This window comes from Acinonyx jubatus, chromosome B3, assembly GCF_027475565.1.
Source record: "Acinonyx jubatus isolate Ajub_Pintada_27869175 chromosome B3, VMU_Ajub_asm_v1.0, whole genome shotgun sequence".
Classification (NCBI taxonomy): Eukaryota; Metazoa; Chordata; class Mammalia; order Carnivora; family Felidae; genus Acinonyx; species Acinonyx jubatus.
The window spans coordinates 137253075-137268650 of NC_069386.1; the positions used below are offsets into that span (position 1 = coordinate 137253075).

Consider the following 15576-nt stretch of genomic DNA (forward strand, 5'->3'; position numbering starts at 1 on the left):
GGGAAATTTATAGCAACACAGTTGTACTTCAGGTAACAAGAAAAATCTCAAATAAACAACGTAACTATACACTTCAAGGAACTAGGCAAAGAAAGCACAACTTCCATAAAGGAAAGGAAATAACAAAGGTCAGAGCAGAAATAAATGAAATAGAGGCTAAAAAGACAATAGAAAAGATCAATGACACCAAGAGCTGATTCCTTGAAAAGATAAACAAAATTGACAAATCTTTAGCCAGACTCACCAAGAAAAAAAAAAAAAGAAATATGATTAGACTGAAATAAATGAAACTAGGAATGAAAGGGGAGACATTACGACAGAAATACAAAGGCTCGTAAAAGACTACCAGAAACCTACAACCCGCCAAGACTAAATCATGAAGAAATAGAAAAATATGAATAGACTGTTCACTAATAAGGAGATTAAATCAAGAATCTAAAACCTCCCAACAAACCAACATCCAGGACCAGGTGGCTTCACTGGTGAATTCTACAACACATTCCAAGAATTTATACCAAATCCTTCTCAACTTCCTCCAAAAAACTGAAGAGGGTGAAACTTCCAGACTCATTTTATGAGGCCAGCATTATTACCCCGATACCAAAACCGGACAAGGATACCACATGAAAAGAAAACTACGGACCAGTGTGCCCGATAAACATAGATGCAAAAACCTTCCACAAAATATTCACAAACTGAATTTAACAACACACTAAAAGGATCCTACGCCACCATCAAGTGGGACCATCTGCGAAGATGGTCCAATATTTGCGAAAAGTTTTCAATTAGCAATAATCGCGCCTCGGATAAACCTCATTGGCTACGATACTGCCACTGCGCAAAGCTAATATTTGCAAACCAATCAACGTGATACTCACATTAACAAAATGAAGGATAAAAGGTATATGATCATCTCAATAGATGCAGAAAAAGCATTTGACCAAAATTCAACATTCATTTACGATAAAAATCTCAACAACTTGGCTATAGAGGCGGTGTACCTCAACATAGTGAAGGCTATATCGTGACAGTCCCACAGCTAACATTATACTCACCCGTGAAAGCTGAAAGCTTTTCCCTTAAAATCAGGATCAAGGCAAGGATGTGCCTATTCTCGCCACCTTTATTCAACGTAGTGTAAGAAGCCCTAGCTGGAAACGAGGGAAGATGAAAGGGCATCCAAATCGGAAGGAAGAGGTAAGAATGTCACTATTCAGAGCTGTATCTGTATCTTCATGTACGTCTACATTTATCTGTGTCTATATCTAAAATCCCAAAGAATCCACCAAAGAATTCTTAGAACTAACAAATGAATGCGGTAAAGTTGCAGGATGCAAAATCAATAGACAGCTGTCTGTTGCATTTCTGTACACTAAATGAAACATCAGAAAGAGAGATTAAGAATACAATCCCATTTACAACTGCATCAAAAAGAATAGAAATACGTAGGAATTCACTTAACCAAGGGGAAAGACCTCTACACTGAAAACCATCAGACAACGAGAGAAGAAGTCGGAGAAGACACAGCTAAATGGAAAGATATTCCATGCACATGGACTGGAAGAATTTATATTGTTTAAGTGTCCACACTACCCAAAGCAATCTATAGATTTCAATGCCATCCCTATCAAAATTCCAATGGTATTGTTCACAGAACTAGAGCAAACAGTTCTAAAATCGGTATGGAACCACCATTGGCCCTGAACAGCCTAAGGAGCTTTGAGAAGGAGAAAAGATGGAGGTATCACTGTCCCTGATTCCCAACTGTATTACAAAGCTGTAGACATCAAGAGTCTGGCATTGGCATAAAAACACATAGACATAGGGGCGCCTGGGTGGCGCAGTCGGTTAAGCGTCCGACTTCAGCCAGGTCACGATCTCGCGCTCCGTGAGTTCGAGCCCCGCGCCAGGCTCTGGGCTGATGGCTCGGAGCCTGGAGCCTGTTTCCGATTCTGTGTCTCCCTCTCTCTCTGCCCCTCCCCCGTTCATACTCTCTCTCTGTCCCAAAAAATAAATAAATGTTGAAAACACATAGACATAGATGAATAGAACAGGGGAGGGCACAGAGATAAACGCACATACATATGGTCTATTAAGGTATGACAAAACAGCCAAGAATATAAAAAGGGGAAAGACCAGTCTCTTTAACAAATGGTGTTTAGAAAACTGGAGAGAAATATGCAAAAGAATGACACTGGATCCCTATATCACAGCGTACACAAAAATCAACTCAAAGTGGATTAAAGACTTCAATGTGAGACCTGAAACCGTAAAACTCCTAGGTGAAAACATAGATGGTAATTTCCTTGATATCAGCCTGGGCAAGGATACTTTGGTTTTCACATCAGAAGCAAAGGCAAGAAAAGCCAAAATAAACAAATGACTACATCAACCCAAAAGCTTCTGTGCAGCAAAGGAAACCACCACCAAGACGAAAAGGCAACCCACTGAATGGGAGAAAATGTTTGCAAACCATGCACCTGATAAGGGGTTAACATCCAAAATATATAAAGAACTCATATACACAATAAGAAAACACCAGTCTGATTAAAAAGGGGGCAGAGAATCTGAAGAGACATCTTTTCAAAGAAGACGTCCAGATGGCCAAGAGGGGTATGAAAAGACGCTCCGTGTCGCTCATCATCAGGGAAACGCAAAGCGAAACCGCAATGAGATATCACACCTGTCAGCATGGCCGGTACCAAAAGATACGAAATACCAAGTGTTGGCGAGGATGTGGAGACCAAGGGAGCCTCGTGCCCTGTTGGCGGGAATGCAAATGGTGCAGCCACTGTGGAAAACAGTATGGCGGCTCCTCAAACAATTAAAGATGAAACTGCCGTATGATCGAGCAATTCCTCTTCTGGGTACTAAGTCGAGAAAACAAACACCCGAAAAGGTATATGCACCCCTGTGGTCATTGCAGCATTATTTATAACAGCGAAGACATACAGAACACCTAAGTGTCCGTCTACAGACACCTGGCTGAAGAAAACGTGTGCTGCTGGATATTAGCTAAGCTCCTTGTGTGATCGTTCCACCATGTATGCAAACACTGAGTCATCGTTGCAATAGGTCAACGTGTTTTCACCTTTTCTGAGTCAAGAGCTGGCTTGACATGTAAACGCAAGACCCGTCTAGAGATCCGAACTCCTGTTCTTTACACACAGGTCTTTACTGAAAGCTTCTAGAGGCATTCCTGGCCAGTCTCTCAGCATGGTCAGTCAGCACTTCACAAGAGGGTTAGACCCACATTACATGTGTTTGTATACTATACATTGGGCACAAAATCGTACTACCCAGCGTGTCTTGAGTGCCTGTTACGGGTCAGGCCTTCTTCTAGAGAATTCCGTGTACGTCATCTCTGGGGTTCATCGTGACAGTCCTATGAAGGAGCCACTAATTTACTGATTACATAGATTAAGGATCACCAAACTGTGACTTCTGAGCTGCTTTTGTAAATCAGGTGTTATCCTCATGCGGCCACGCCCATTTTTCCACACAGTCTATGACTGCTTTTAAGCAACTGCGTGGTTGAATACTTGGAACAGAGACTCTATGGCTGTACAGACTAAAATATTTACTGTTTGTTTTTATTTTATTTATTTTTTTAATTTTTATTCATTTTTTGAGAGAGAGAGAGAAAGAGGGGGAGGGAGGGGGAGGGCTAGAGAGAGAGGGAGACACAGAATCGGAAGCAGGCTCCAGGCTCCGAGGTGTCAGCGCAGAGCCCGACGCGGGGCTCGAACCCACGAACCGCGAGATCGTAGCCTGGGCTGAGGTCGGACGCTTAACCGACTGAGCCACCCAGGCGCCCCAACTGTGTGCTTTTTAAAGACGGGGTTTGGTGGGATGCCTGGGTGGCTCAAACAGGTTAAGCGACTGACTCTTGATCTCAGCGCAGGTCATGATCTCATGGTCATGGAATGGAGCCCTGCAGCAGGCTCCACACCGAGTGTAGGGCCTGCTTGGGATCTTCTCTCTCTCTAAATTAATTAATTAATTAGTTAATTAATTAATTAAAAAAATTAAAAAGTGGTTTGCTAACTTCTAGTATACATGGCAAAAGCGAGGCTCAGAGAGGTTACAAACTGCCGTCTGACCAGCTCTGTGGCTGGGACGGCGGGGGCGGGGTCCCCTGTGCCTTGTCCTGGATGTCATACCTACACTGTTTCATTCTGCCCTCCTCTTGGGGGGATGCGGGGTTCCCCACTTGCTCTTGTGGTCTCAGTTTCCCCACCTGTGAGATGCAGGGGTTGGACATGATGGTCCATACAGCACTGAGTAGATTCCGTCGCTGGAGGTCTCTGGGTCTGCGTGTTTCAAGGGCTGGCGACACTTTAGGGGCATACAAGAGGCGTGGCAAACTGGTGGCATTGGAGATCGGGGGCCCCAGCTGAAGGATCTCCCCCAAAGGGCGGCCCTGCCCGGTTCCCCTTGCATTTCTGTTCTTGCTGCCTGATTGCACGAAGCCTTTGGAATTATGGCACAGATCACTTAGAGAGCCACCGGCTTGACACACGCAGGCCGCTCCGTCTCTCCCCGTCTCCATCGACACTTCTCGCCTTATGCCTCCTAGCAACACTCAGGGCGATAATTCTCATCTATAAAGCCAGCGGGATCTGAGTTCTCCGTTAAGTAAGGCGTGGGCTCCCCTGCGCGGAGCCAGGCGGCCACCCCCGGGCTGGGCCTTGAAGCTGCCCCCACGGACCGGCTCCCGGTTTTGCACCTGCTCCAGTCCGTGTACTCTGGGTCAAGGCGCATTTCAGATCTGCCGCGTTCAGAACAAAATGGGTCACTCCACCTTTTATCTGGGTTCTCCCCCGGGGGAGGGGGACGTCAATTTTTACACGGGCGTTCGCTCCTTTGAGAAGCGTCTCATTAAAAAAAAAAAAAAAAGTCGGACACACACATACACACCAACGAGGGCAACCGGGGAGATCTGAAGACTGGTCTGACCCTATAGCCGTGCAAGACGCAAGACAGTGACGTTGGGGAAAAGCCGGGGAAAAGGGTACGTCAGGTTTCTCCGCATTACTGGTGAGCTGCATGTGGATCTGTGGTTATGTGAAAATAGTAAGTCTGATTGAGAAAATAAGTTGGTGCCGACTGTATGTGCCCATGAACTGTGGCTTTTAGTTAAGGCGGGATCTCAGCGAACGGGCACATTTGTCAGAAGAGTGAATTTCCAAAGCGCAATCAACACCAGGCACTTACTGAAAGTTTCAGTGTTTAGATTTGGGGAGAATCACAAATCTCTTTGAGAACCTGAGCCCCTCCTTCCCCCTCACGTGTGTGTGCGCGCACCTGTGCGTGGGTGCAAGTGCGTGGGTCTGACATTCTCAGACACGGGTCATAGATGGAGGCCACTCGAGGACGCCCCACCCCGCGCAGGAGACAGAAAACCAGAACAGGGGATGCTCCGCTCCCAGACAACCTTACTGCTCCTAGTCGCCCGTTTCCATCTGTTTCCATCTGTTTTCTATTTTGGAAATTTAAGATTTCATTTGGGAGAGGATTTTCACTGCTTCAAAAGCAATTTAAATCCACTGGTGTGTTGGAAAGAAGGAGCAGAGGATGAACTTCGTGGGCCTGAGGACCTCCCCCCGCCCCTTGGAGACCCAGGTCCGTGAAATTCTCATCACTGAGCGTCTGTTTCGTCGTGTCCAGATCCGTGTTAGGGAGCAGGTGGTAAGGGTTCCCACCTCGCAGGTGACAGGTGGATTCAGTGCCCGTCCTGCCTCCCACGCTGGGGCCGGCCGGTGGATTCCCGGGTGCCGGACAAAGCTTTGTTGCTGGCTGGAGGGTGTCCAGGAGCTGGGTCGATGGGCACTGAAGCCCCCCGTCTCCCCGGACCCCTTCCCATTCTGTGCTGGAAGCGGGGGCAGCCCCCCCCCCCCCCCCCACCGGCTCGGCTGCTCTGTTCTCCCTCTGGGAAAGAAATGCTGACAAGCGGGGAGGGGAAAAACACACACACACACACACACACACACAACGCTTGTAAAACTTTCCCCAGTCTTGGGGCATTTACTTTGAAATTTGTGCTGGATGGAGTAATTAGTAAACTTGCTCTTAATAGTGTTGCGAAGATGTAATTTTTTCACACCTTCCCTGACTTTGACACTGCGGCTTTTGAAACTTCATTTTGCACTCTGCTCATTGTTCTTTAATCTGCTGCGCTCTGCATTGAGTATCACGGAAATTTCGCACTTACTATGTCAATAACATCTGGCAAAATTGCTACCTATTAAGAGTAAGTGTTCTTTTTTCTCCGGTGAGAAATGTGATGGTGTATTATATTGGTTTCCCTTGAGAGGCTAAGGAGACAATTTTAAAGCAGACAAATGCATTAAAGAAATAACCTGAACTCTAAGAAAAGGTTACGGAAAGTCAGAAACTTCTTTCTCCCCCCCCCCCCCCACCCCTTGTTCTTGTTCTGAGTTTATTTATTTATTTGTGGGGGAGAGTGGGGGGCGGGGGAGGCGGCCGCTGCTCGGGGACACGGTGGGTTTTTGCCGTGGTCACGGCCCCTCTGCTGTCCTCAACGCAGGGCTGCCCCGCTCGGCTCCTCTGTTAAATCCGAGCCCTCCCAGGCTTCCGCCTTTGCGGGACAGGCCAGCTGAAGGTGGGGCCTGGAAGGTGGTCCTCTGGGCCGCGGGGCAAGAGCAGGGCAGAGCCGACCGCGCCACCTGTTTGCCCTGTGGTTCTGGGCAACTCACTGAACATTCGGACCCTCTGTCTCTTCCTCTGCGCAATAAAAATCAGCATGGCTGCCTTTTGGTGTCGGCCTGGAGATCAGTGGTGCTCTGAAGGGCAAGGGGAACTGTCATGAACACTTGGCGCCATTCAAAGCTCTGTAGGAGTTTACTTCTTGAGAATCCACGCCTTGGGATTCACAGACACCTGTGACTCATGGCCCCGAATGCTCTGATCGTGCATGACAGAGTCCCAGCGTGAACCGATCTCCTGTCTCCGCGGGCCTCTGGCTTGTGGTCCCAGCAAGGAGGTCAGCAAAGACAGCCTCCTGTCCTATCAGCCGCTCACTGGGAGCACAGAGAGGCCAGGACGTTCTGGGCAGGTGCAGTGCTGTCCCTGGCCTGGCCTTCAAGGCTCACGGCCTGATCCCTGCTCCTTCCCGATCTCACCTTCCACCCCTGGCCCATCCACCTGGCACCTGCAGTCTGGGGTCAGGGTTGCGGGGGGTGGGGGGGGGCGGTTTCCTGAACACCCACGTTCCAGTCCGTCTTGTTTTCATAGATGCTGCTTCCTCTGCTTGGAATCCCTTTCTCGGCTCTGCTGTCTGGCCCATTCGTTCATTCCTCCATTCATTTTTTTTTTTTTTTTTTTTCAGAGAGGCCGACAGAACAATGCTGCAGGCTGGGGACATGTTTATTCACTTCTGTGCATCCCCCCCACCCCCCACCCCCGCTTCTACAGTTAACTTCGTGGAAGGACCACATTCATTCCACGGACAGAACTCTGCTCAGCTTCCTAAGGACTGAATAAGTCAGAAGTCCCAAACCCGCAATCCCAGAGCCACGGACGGGCCACAGACGTGTACTGCTGAGACCTCTCGGGTGTTCAGTTATTTGAATCAGCTGCTGACATACACAGACTGGGCGATCTCATAAGCTGGATCTAGAGTTCTGACCTCTGTGGCGTGAACTGAGAGCGTTGGCCACCTTGAGAAACTGCTTGTTTCGCAGAGGGGACGGGTGCCCTGCAGGCCACCGTAGTCTCTGCTCTACCCTCGGGCCTCACGGCGGGGCTCCTTACGTAGAGAAAATTCCAGCGTGGCCCCTGGTGGGGTTTGAACTCACAACCCTTGCACACAGTTCCTTGCATCCGTAAGTGCTCACTTCTTTATACACACTCATATGCTGGGCACACCTGTCTGGTGCCCGGCCGGTGCCAGATGCTGGGGGCATACAGAAGCCAGTGAGCTCCGGCATTCAAGGCTCGTTTGCAGATTCGACCTCTTCCAGGAAGCCTTCCCTGATATATCTGAGTGGATTGGAGGCCCAGGCCAGGTCCTTCCCAGAGCCCTGGGCTTATTGGTCTTGAGTCCGCACCCATGAAAACGGTCAGTTCACCCGCGGGCTTCTCCCGCTACATTGTGTGGCGCTCCGTCAGGGCAACTGTATCTTCTTTATCTTTGAATTGCAGGGCCCTACGCTGGGCAGGGGGGCAGCCTCTGGGCTCAGGAAGGGGTGAATGGATGAACGGATGACCCAAAGCAGGAACAAAAACAAGAACTGAACGTCCAGGGCCCCGCCCCGCTCATCTCTGAACCGGGGCAGCTGAGCGAGTTGTGCCTGGAGCTGAGATTCCGGCTTCAGTTCTCGGCTGAAAAACATCAGTATTTAGATGACTGTATTTTCTTTCCAAATGCCCACAATATTTTATGTCCTGATAATATTTACGGGTTGTCCTCAGAGATAACTAATTGGATTTGCCATCCAGCTCACAGGGAAAACGGATGGGGGATGGTCCCTCATTACTCATCCCAGAAGGTGATAGCTCAGCACCCAAACTTCTATCGTTGTGACTCAGAGAACATCGAAATGGTGCGGGAAGGAATAATGTCCCTGCTGTCACCCTGGTCTTTCTCTCGCATTTACCACTTGGACAGAGCCATTTGCATCTGAATTGAAGCTGCATTAGAATTTCGAGTTTATGTACCGCCGGTTATAAACAAAGAGGTTCCAGAAACAGCAGTGGGGCTGCAGAAGCGGATCCCCCCCTCCATGTTCTGAGAGGCGTCTTCCTCTCTGACCTCACAGCTGCGAGGGGACCCATTTCTTGTGCTCCTGGAGCCAATGACACATTCTTACTGCTGGTATTTCACTGAAAATGACAACAAGGGACGCGGCCATCGTTTCGTGAGATGGCAACATGGGATTCGTGAGCTCTCCTCACGTCTGTTCCTCTTGGTACCGCTTTTCCCCCCAACACACACTTCCCATCTTTGGTTATTCACCTTCCTGGCACTTTGTAAGCATCTATGTTCTTTTACTTGGTCTCTTTTGAGGAAGGTGGCAAATAAAATTTAAAGCGTTGCACTGAAGCAGTTCTTGTGTTTTGTCTTCACCACAGGACTTCATGTCTCCACGGGCAGGGAGTGTGGAAGGAGTGTGTCCAGCTGACCTTCACTTCCCCGGTGTGTGTAATGTAGTCTGACAGTGTGACGAAAGAAAGAAAGAAAGAAAGAAAGAAAGAAAGAAAGAAAGAAAGAGAGGAAAGAAGGAAGGAAGGAAGGAAGGAGGAAAGAAAGGGAGGAGACAGGGAGGAAGGAAAGGAAAGGAAGGAAGGAAGGAAAGAAGGGAGGAAGGAAAGGAAAGGAAAGGAAAGGAAAGGAAAGGAAAGGAAAGGAAAGAAGGAAGGAAGGAAGGAAGGAAGGAAGGAAGGAAGGGAGAAGGAAAGAAAGGGAAGAGACAGGAAGGAAAGGAAAGGAAAGGAAGGAAGGAAAGGAAAGGAAAGAAAGGAAAGAAGGGAGAAAGAGAGGAGGAAAGAAAAGGAGGAGACAGGGAGGAAGGAAAGGAAAGGAAAAGAAGGAAAGAAGGAAGGAAGGGAGAAAGAGAGGAGGAAAGAAAGGAAGGAGACAGGGAGGAAGGAAAGGAAAGGAAAGGGAAGGAAAGGGAAGGAAGGAAGGGAGAAAGGAAGAGAGGAAATAAGGAAAGGGAAGGGAAGGGAAGGGAAGGGAAGGGGAGGGGAGGGAAGGGGAGGGGAGGGAAAGGATCTGACTGTGGCCGCTGAAGGGCGTCTCTACAAGCCAGAGCACTGCCAGCTAGTGTCACTGCATCTATTTATTTAATCCTCACAGCTGTGTGTAGCACGGATTTTTCTTGTTATGACTATTGTTCCCATCAGTATTGTTATTTTATAGAGAAAGAATCTGAAATGCAGAGAAGGTAAGTGACTTGCCCAAGGTCAACAAGAGGTAGAAGCGGGACTCCAACTCAGGAAAATAATCAGTGCTCATTATAAAATGCTCATAATTTCATTGTGTGTGTGTGTGTGTGTAGCACAACCGCCAGAATTTAAACTTGTGTCTGACTCCAAAGCCTCCAAGTAAAGTGAGGCGTAACTGCTCACTTTCTACGGGGCCAGTTGCAGAGGACACAGCATCGGGGCTGGTGCTGGTCCCATCCAGGGCCCTGTGACGCAGGGACCTCGGTGGTGTTCCTCACATTCGCTCATGCCTGTTTCTCGGGTGTTCCATGTTGTCGGTCTGTTGACCGTTCCCCCCTTAACTCCTGCCGTGATCTATAGTGGTCTGGGGTGCGGTGTTCAGGGAGCAGACTGAGTTTTTCTTTGTCTTACAAATTCACGCTGTTGAATTTTTTTGTCGAGCTCATAGAAAAGGCTGGAGGAAGAAACACAATCTAAAAAAACACAACAAAAACGGCTGTTTGCATTTGGAGACGGGAGTACCCTTTGGCCACCAACACAAAATTCTCCCAGAGCAACTCAGCTAGGTGAAAACGGGGCTCCGTGTTACCAGATGTAACGAGGCCCGTGGTGAGCAGCGTTCTAGAAGCTCCTGGCACGTGCACCGTACGGGACCCCCTCCTCTGGAATGGGGCAGAACCTGTGTCTGTGGTGGTCTGTGCCACGGTGAGGTTACACGGCGAAGGCGAAGGGAGTTGCCTCATGTTGTTAAGGTTCCCAATCGGTTGACTTTGAAGCGGTCACGAGGGACATGATCCTGGGCGTCTGGCCGGACTCTCGATCTCGACTCGGGTCGTAATCTCACAGTTCGTGAGCTCGAGCTCCCCATCAGGCTCCGCTCTGATGGTACGGAGCCTGCTTGGGATTCTCTCTCTCTCCCTCTCTCTCTGCCCCTCCCCCCACTTGTGCGTGTGCACTCTCTCTCCTTGTCTCTCTCAAAAAAAAAAAAAAAAAAAAAAAAGGAGATTGCCCTGCCTTGGCCTGACCTGATCGGGTGAGCTTTGAAAAGCCGAGAGTTCCTCCCACTTGGTGTATTGCCTCGTTGGGATAGGAGCTGTGGATGAAGATGTGTGATACACATCTGACAGAGGCCCCCCGCCCACCAAGACCCAGTGAGCTGAATTTTGCCAAGAACCAGTGAGCTTGGAGCGGGATGTCAAGCCTGAGACGAGATTATAGCTCTGGCCAACTCCCAGACTTCACGCGACTCTGCGGGGAGGACCCGGTGATCCCAACCCCAGGGAACCTGTAGGTCATACGTCTGTAGTGTGTTAAGCGTCTAAGTCTATGGTAATTTGTGACACAGCAACAAACACGTGAGTCAGGGGTGTATCAGTGAGTCATCGGGGCAACAACGCTGAGTAACAAGCACCCATAAGCCCTTAGGGCTTGCAGCAGGAAGCATCTACTCCTCATGCATCTGCCCCTTTCCCCCGGGACACACGCGGTCTTCTGGTGCCAGCGATGCAAGAATAAAAGGACAGGTAGAAACATGCCAGGTCTCTGGGCCTCAGGCTCAGAACCGCCACGGCTGTCGCCGCCGTCTACACAGTCTTGGCCAAAGCAAATGTGATGGGCAAAACCAGCGGCAAAGGGTGGAGAGGTCCATTCCACCCCCGATGAGGCCACAGAAGCAGGGGGAGTGAACAGCTGCCGCCAGCAGCCCAGCACAGCGAAGAAACGGCAGACGTATTTATCGGGGGTGGCAAACGGGACCGACGGCCCCTGGACTTGGCCACTCAAACACTAGCGATGGCGAGAAACCGTGTCTTGCCCAAACGGGATTCAGTTGACAGCCGCGCAATTCGCCCGTGAGGACACTTCCCTCCACTTCCTCCATAATCATATTCTGATTTGTGATCGAATGTGGGAATTGAAATTGACTTTTCAAGAGCGCGAGTGCCGGGCCATTTCTGTGAATTGCCTGGAGATTCCATCGTGTCCAGTCCGGGGAGGGTGCCTCGGGCGGGGACAGCGAATGGACTGCTCTCCAAATTCTAGGCGGCTACAGACCAAAGCCTTCCTCTCAGCCCTTGTTCCGAGGTCTCGGGATGAGGGCAGGCAGGTTCGGGGCGGCTTATCCCAATGGTACCTTCGTTGAGGCAGAATTTCATTCATTCATTCATTCATTCATTCATTCATTCATGGGAATGTTTACTGAGCGCGTAGTATGCGTCAGGCAGTTACTGGACTCCAGGGTTGGAGAGGCGAACAAGGCATCGTCAGGGTCCTTGCGGGATCGCCTCCTGAGGAGAAAGCCAGTCTTTGCAAATAATCGGTCACCATAGAGGGTGGCAGGCCGCAGAGGGCTGTGTGCTAGCTCCCAGGACAACTCGGAGAAGGGACTGAGTGGTTGTCGAGAAAGCTTTCGTGGGCAGACACGTTTGGTGCTCGTCTTGAAAGACGAGGAGCCGTCTCTGAGGGAAGACGGCCTTGACTGGCGACAGAAGCAAGGTCTACGGATGTTGCTTCTGTTTGGGAAATTTCAGACCTTGGAGGAGCCGTTGAGAACAGTAGATCCTCTCCCAGGACCCAGGATGCTTACAGGTCTATGAACATAGGTGTGTGTATGATTTCAGGGCATTTCTCAGCCTGTCAACGAGAGTGCTCCTTCAGACGTCCTCAGAGCTTCCGTTCATGCTGTCTGTCCTTCTCAGGAGACCCTCGGCTGCCCTGGGAGCCCTGAGCAGAGTCGGGGCAGACACGGCATCTGGAAAGGGGGTGGCGGGGAGTGACAGCGTCCTGCCATCTCCCGATCGGCTGGGCCTCGCCCGCGAGGGCCTGGATGCTAGCTCGAGTGCGTGGGGTGAGACCCGGTTTGCCCCAGTTTCTGGCCCCGTGTCAGCCAGGGACACGTGAGGGCGGCCGGCTCTCAGAGCACCGGCACGGGGGTGGGGGTACAGCACCCTGTCAGTCAGGGTGCCTTCATTTGTACCCTGGGATTACTTTTCTCTTAATTTGTCTTAGCTTCTCTCCCTGCCTGCTGATAGCTCAGTTTCTGCCAAGCAGCACAGAGGAGCCCGGAATGAACCCCGAACTTCCGCCTTGTGCGGCAGGAATCTAAGTTCACAGGGGTCTGAAGAGTCCTGACCGCAGGCCGAGTACTGGCCAGGCTCCGTAAGAAGGTAGGAGAGCGGCACTTTCCTGGATCGCATCGCTGTTGTCGTAGGCTCCCCTCTACCAAATGGCCAAAGTGTGGCCATGGGACTCTGTTGTTCTCCACACCACACACACACACACAGGAACAGGTGAGTCATGAAAACAGCAGCAGCGAAGGATCGAGACAGGCTGGGGAAGGTGACAGAAAGGAACAGGGGTAACACCGAGGCGAGACGTCCTGGCTCGTCCTGCCTCAAGGCCAGTGGGCTTCCTGCTCCCAGCCTGGAACCCAGAGCCCCATCTTCACTTGCCAGGACCCCTCCAACGCCCCGGACCCCCCGACACCGGATCTAAGGTCTAAATCGATCCCAACCACATACATGCATGCTCACACAAGAACACGAAACATGCGCACAAATACACAACACACACAAAGGCGTGCGTGCGCGCGCGCGCGCACACACACACACACTCACTCATCCAGGGGAGACACCCTCCACCCTTCAATCGGGAATTCTGTCTGGGAGCAATTCGTCCACGAGACTCCGAGTTGGGAGCGGTGGTGGGTGGTGGGATGGGGGAAGTTGTCTGTCTTCCGAACCTAACAGGTCAAGTACGCTTAGAGACAAAGCCAAAGTCAGGTTGTCCAGCTGCCCTGCCCCAGACGATAACTTAAAGAAGGGAGAAGTAAGATCCACATGGAGCGCCAAGCCTTCTTTTTATGCGTGGAAGAGGCGGGACCGAACGGTGATGAACGGGAGTGTTTCAGATTAACGTCTGAGGGTTTATAGGGGCCGCGACGATCTGTTTATCTGTCCTTACCAGCCTCGTAATAGGCAACTAGAGGGTCAAGATTTGAGCCTTTAACATCCCATTATGTGTCCTGGAGAGACTTCTGCCTGGTTGTTAATTGCTTAATGATACCTTCTTCGTCTTGGAGTGACTTTCTGAGGGCCATCGGAGGAGCCTTACGGAACTCAGCAGTGATGGGGAGCCTGACTTTGTGACTGTCTGGCATCACTCCTGAGGTGACAGTCGCTGTGACGGGCAGCAGTGTAGACGCAGGGCAGCAGGGAAGAGCCAGTGGGGTCTAATCCTTCTTCCCAATTTGGCAGAAAAGCTTACCTCCTCATAATCGTTTTGCCGGTTTTCGGAATGGCCTTTCTGAGTGCTTCTTTGTACGATTTCCATCTCATGGCCTGTGTCAAAGTCTTTCCATTGTGTACATGGCCCTCCTGGGTGGCAGGATGGTGTGTGGAAGGAGAGCTTAATGGGCACCCCACATCACTGCACCTGTCTGTGCCTCAGTCCCCCTACTCTGCCTTCCTTGTGGGCCCTTCTGATGATTGAATGACGTCATCGGTATGAAAATGCTTTGCAAACCGTGAAATAGGACACTGTGGGTTACATTCTGATGAAGGGAAAAACCTAGGGTTTGTTCTCTGCCGTGAATATGCGCCTGTGTGTTGATCCTTATCCCCCAGCTTTTGCACACAGACCCTTCAAGATTGCACACCTGGCCCTGTCTGCTTGATTACGCTCGATTGATTACTTGATCATATCTTGCCCATTTGTCCCTCCGTACTCCCCAAAGGCAAGCTTGGAACCTCACTCACCCCTACAACCTCAGGGCCGAGCCGAGGGTGTGAACCTTACCATGTGCACTGTGGTGGGCAGAACTGTGTTCCCCAGATTCATACACTGAGTCTCAGAACATGACAGTGTTTGGAGATTCGGTCTTTGCAGAGGTGTCATCGATAAAATGAGATCTCTTGGGTGGCCCCTAATCCCATAGGACCGGCACTTGTTCAGGAAAAGGAAATTCGGTCATAGGTGTGTCTAGAAGGAGCATGGAGTGAGGACCCAGGGAGAAGATGGCCATCGACCAGCCAAGGAGAGATGCCTCAGAAAGAACGGATCCTGCCGACGTCCCCGTGGCAGACTTCCGGCTTCCAGAATTGCGAGAAAACAAATTTTTGTTGTTTAAGGTGCCCAGACTGGTGCTTTAAGGCAGCCCTGGCAAACTAAAACACACACGTTTTTGCTGTAAACGATGGCGCCTGTGCCCCTCGGTGCGTTGGACATGGGCGAGGAGGCGCAGCTATGTTTGGAGCACCTACGACGTGCTGGGCCTTTTGCTGGATTTGACCCGTCACTTCCCAGGTACCTGTGAACTCCGGCGTCATTCTCTTCCAAGTACCACCTCCTACAGACAGCTGCCTTCCTGGTGTGGGTTCATGTGGATTTCTCAAGGGTGCCTCAAGATGATCATGTCCCAGAGTGAAGGGTTGGCTCTGTCGCCTGTCATCTGCCGTGTTTCCTGCTACCTGAAACGGGATTCCCATCCACCCAGCATCCTTCCACGGTCGATTCCTCCCCTCGGGTCTCCGTGATAGATGCCACCCACTTCCCCCTCCTTGAACAGCCCCACCTTCCTCCGGTCTGCCAGCATCGATCACGATCACCCGGGCTCCGGGTCTCCCTGCTGCCTCCTTGGTCTTCCACCAGTCCCTTACTCATCCTGCA

General features: G+C 50.6%; 1 pseudogene; it reads right to left on the bottom strand.

The window, feature by feature from the left end:
• Window positions 1-673: 673 nt before the first annotated feature.
• Window positions 674-846, bottom strand: LOC113601709 (uncharacterized; annotated as a pseudogene).
• Window positions 847-15576: the final 14730 nt, after the last annotated feature.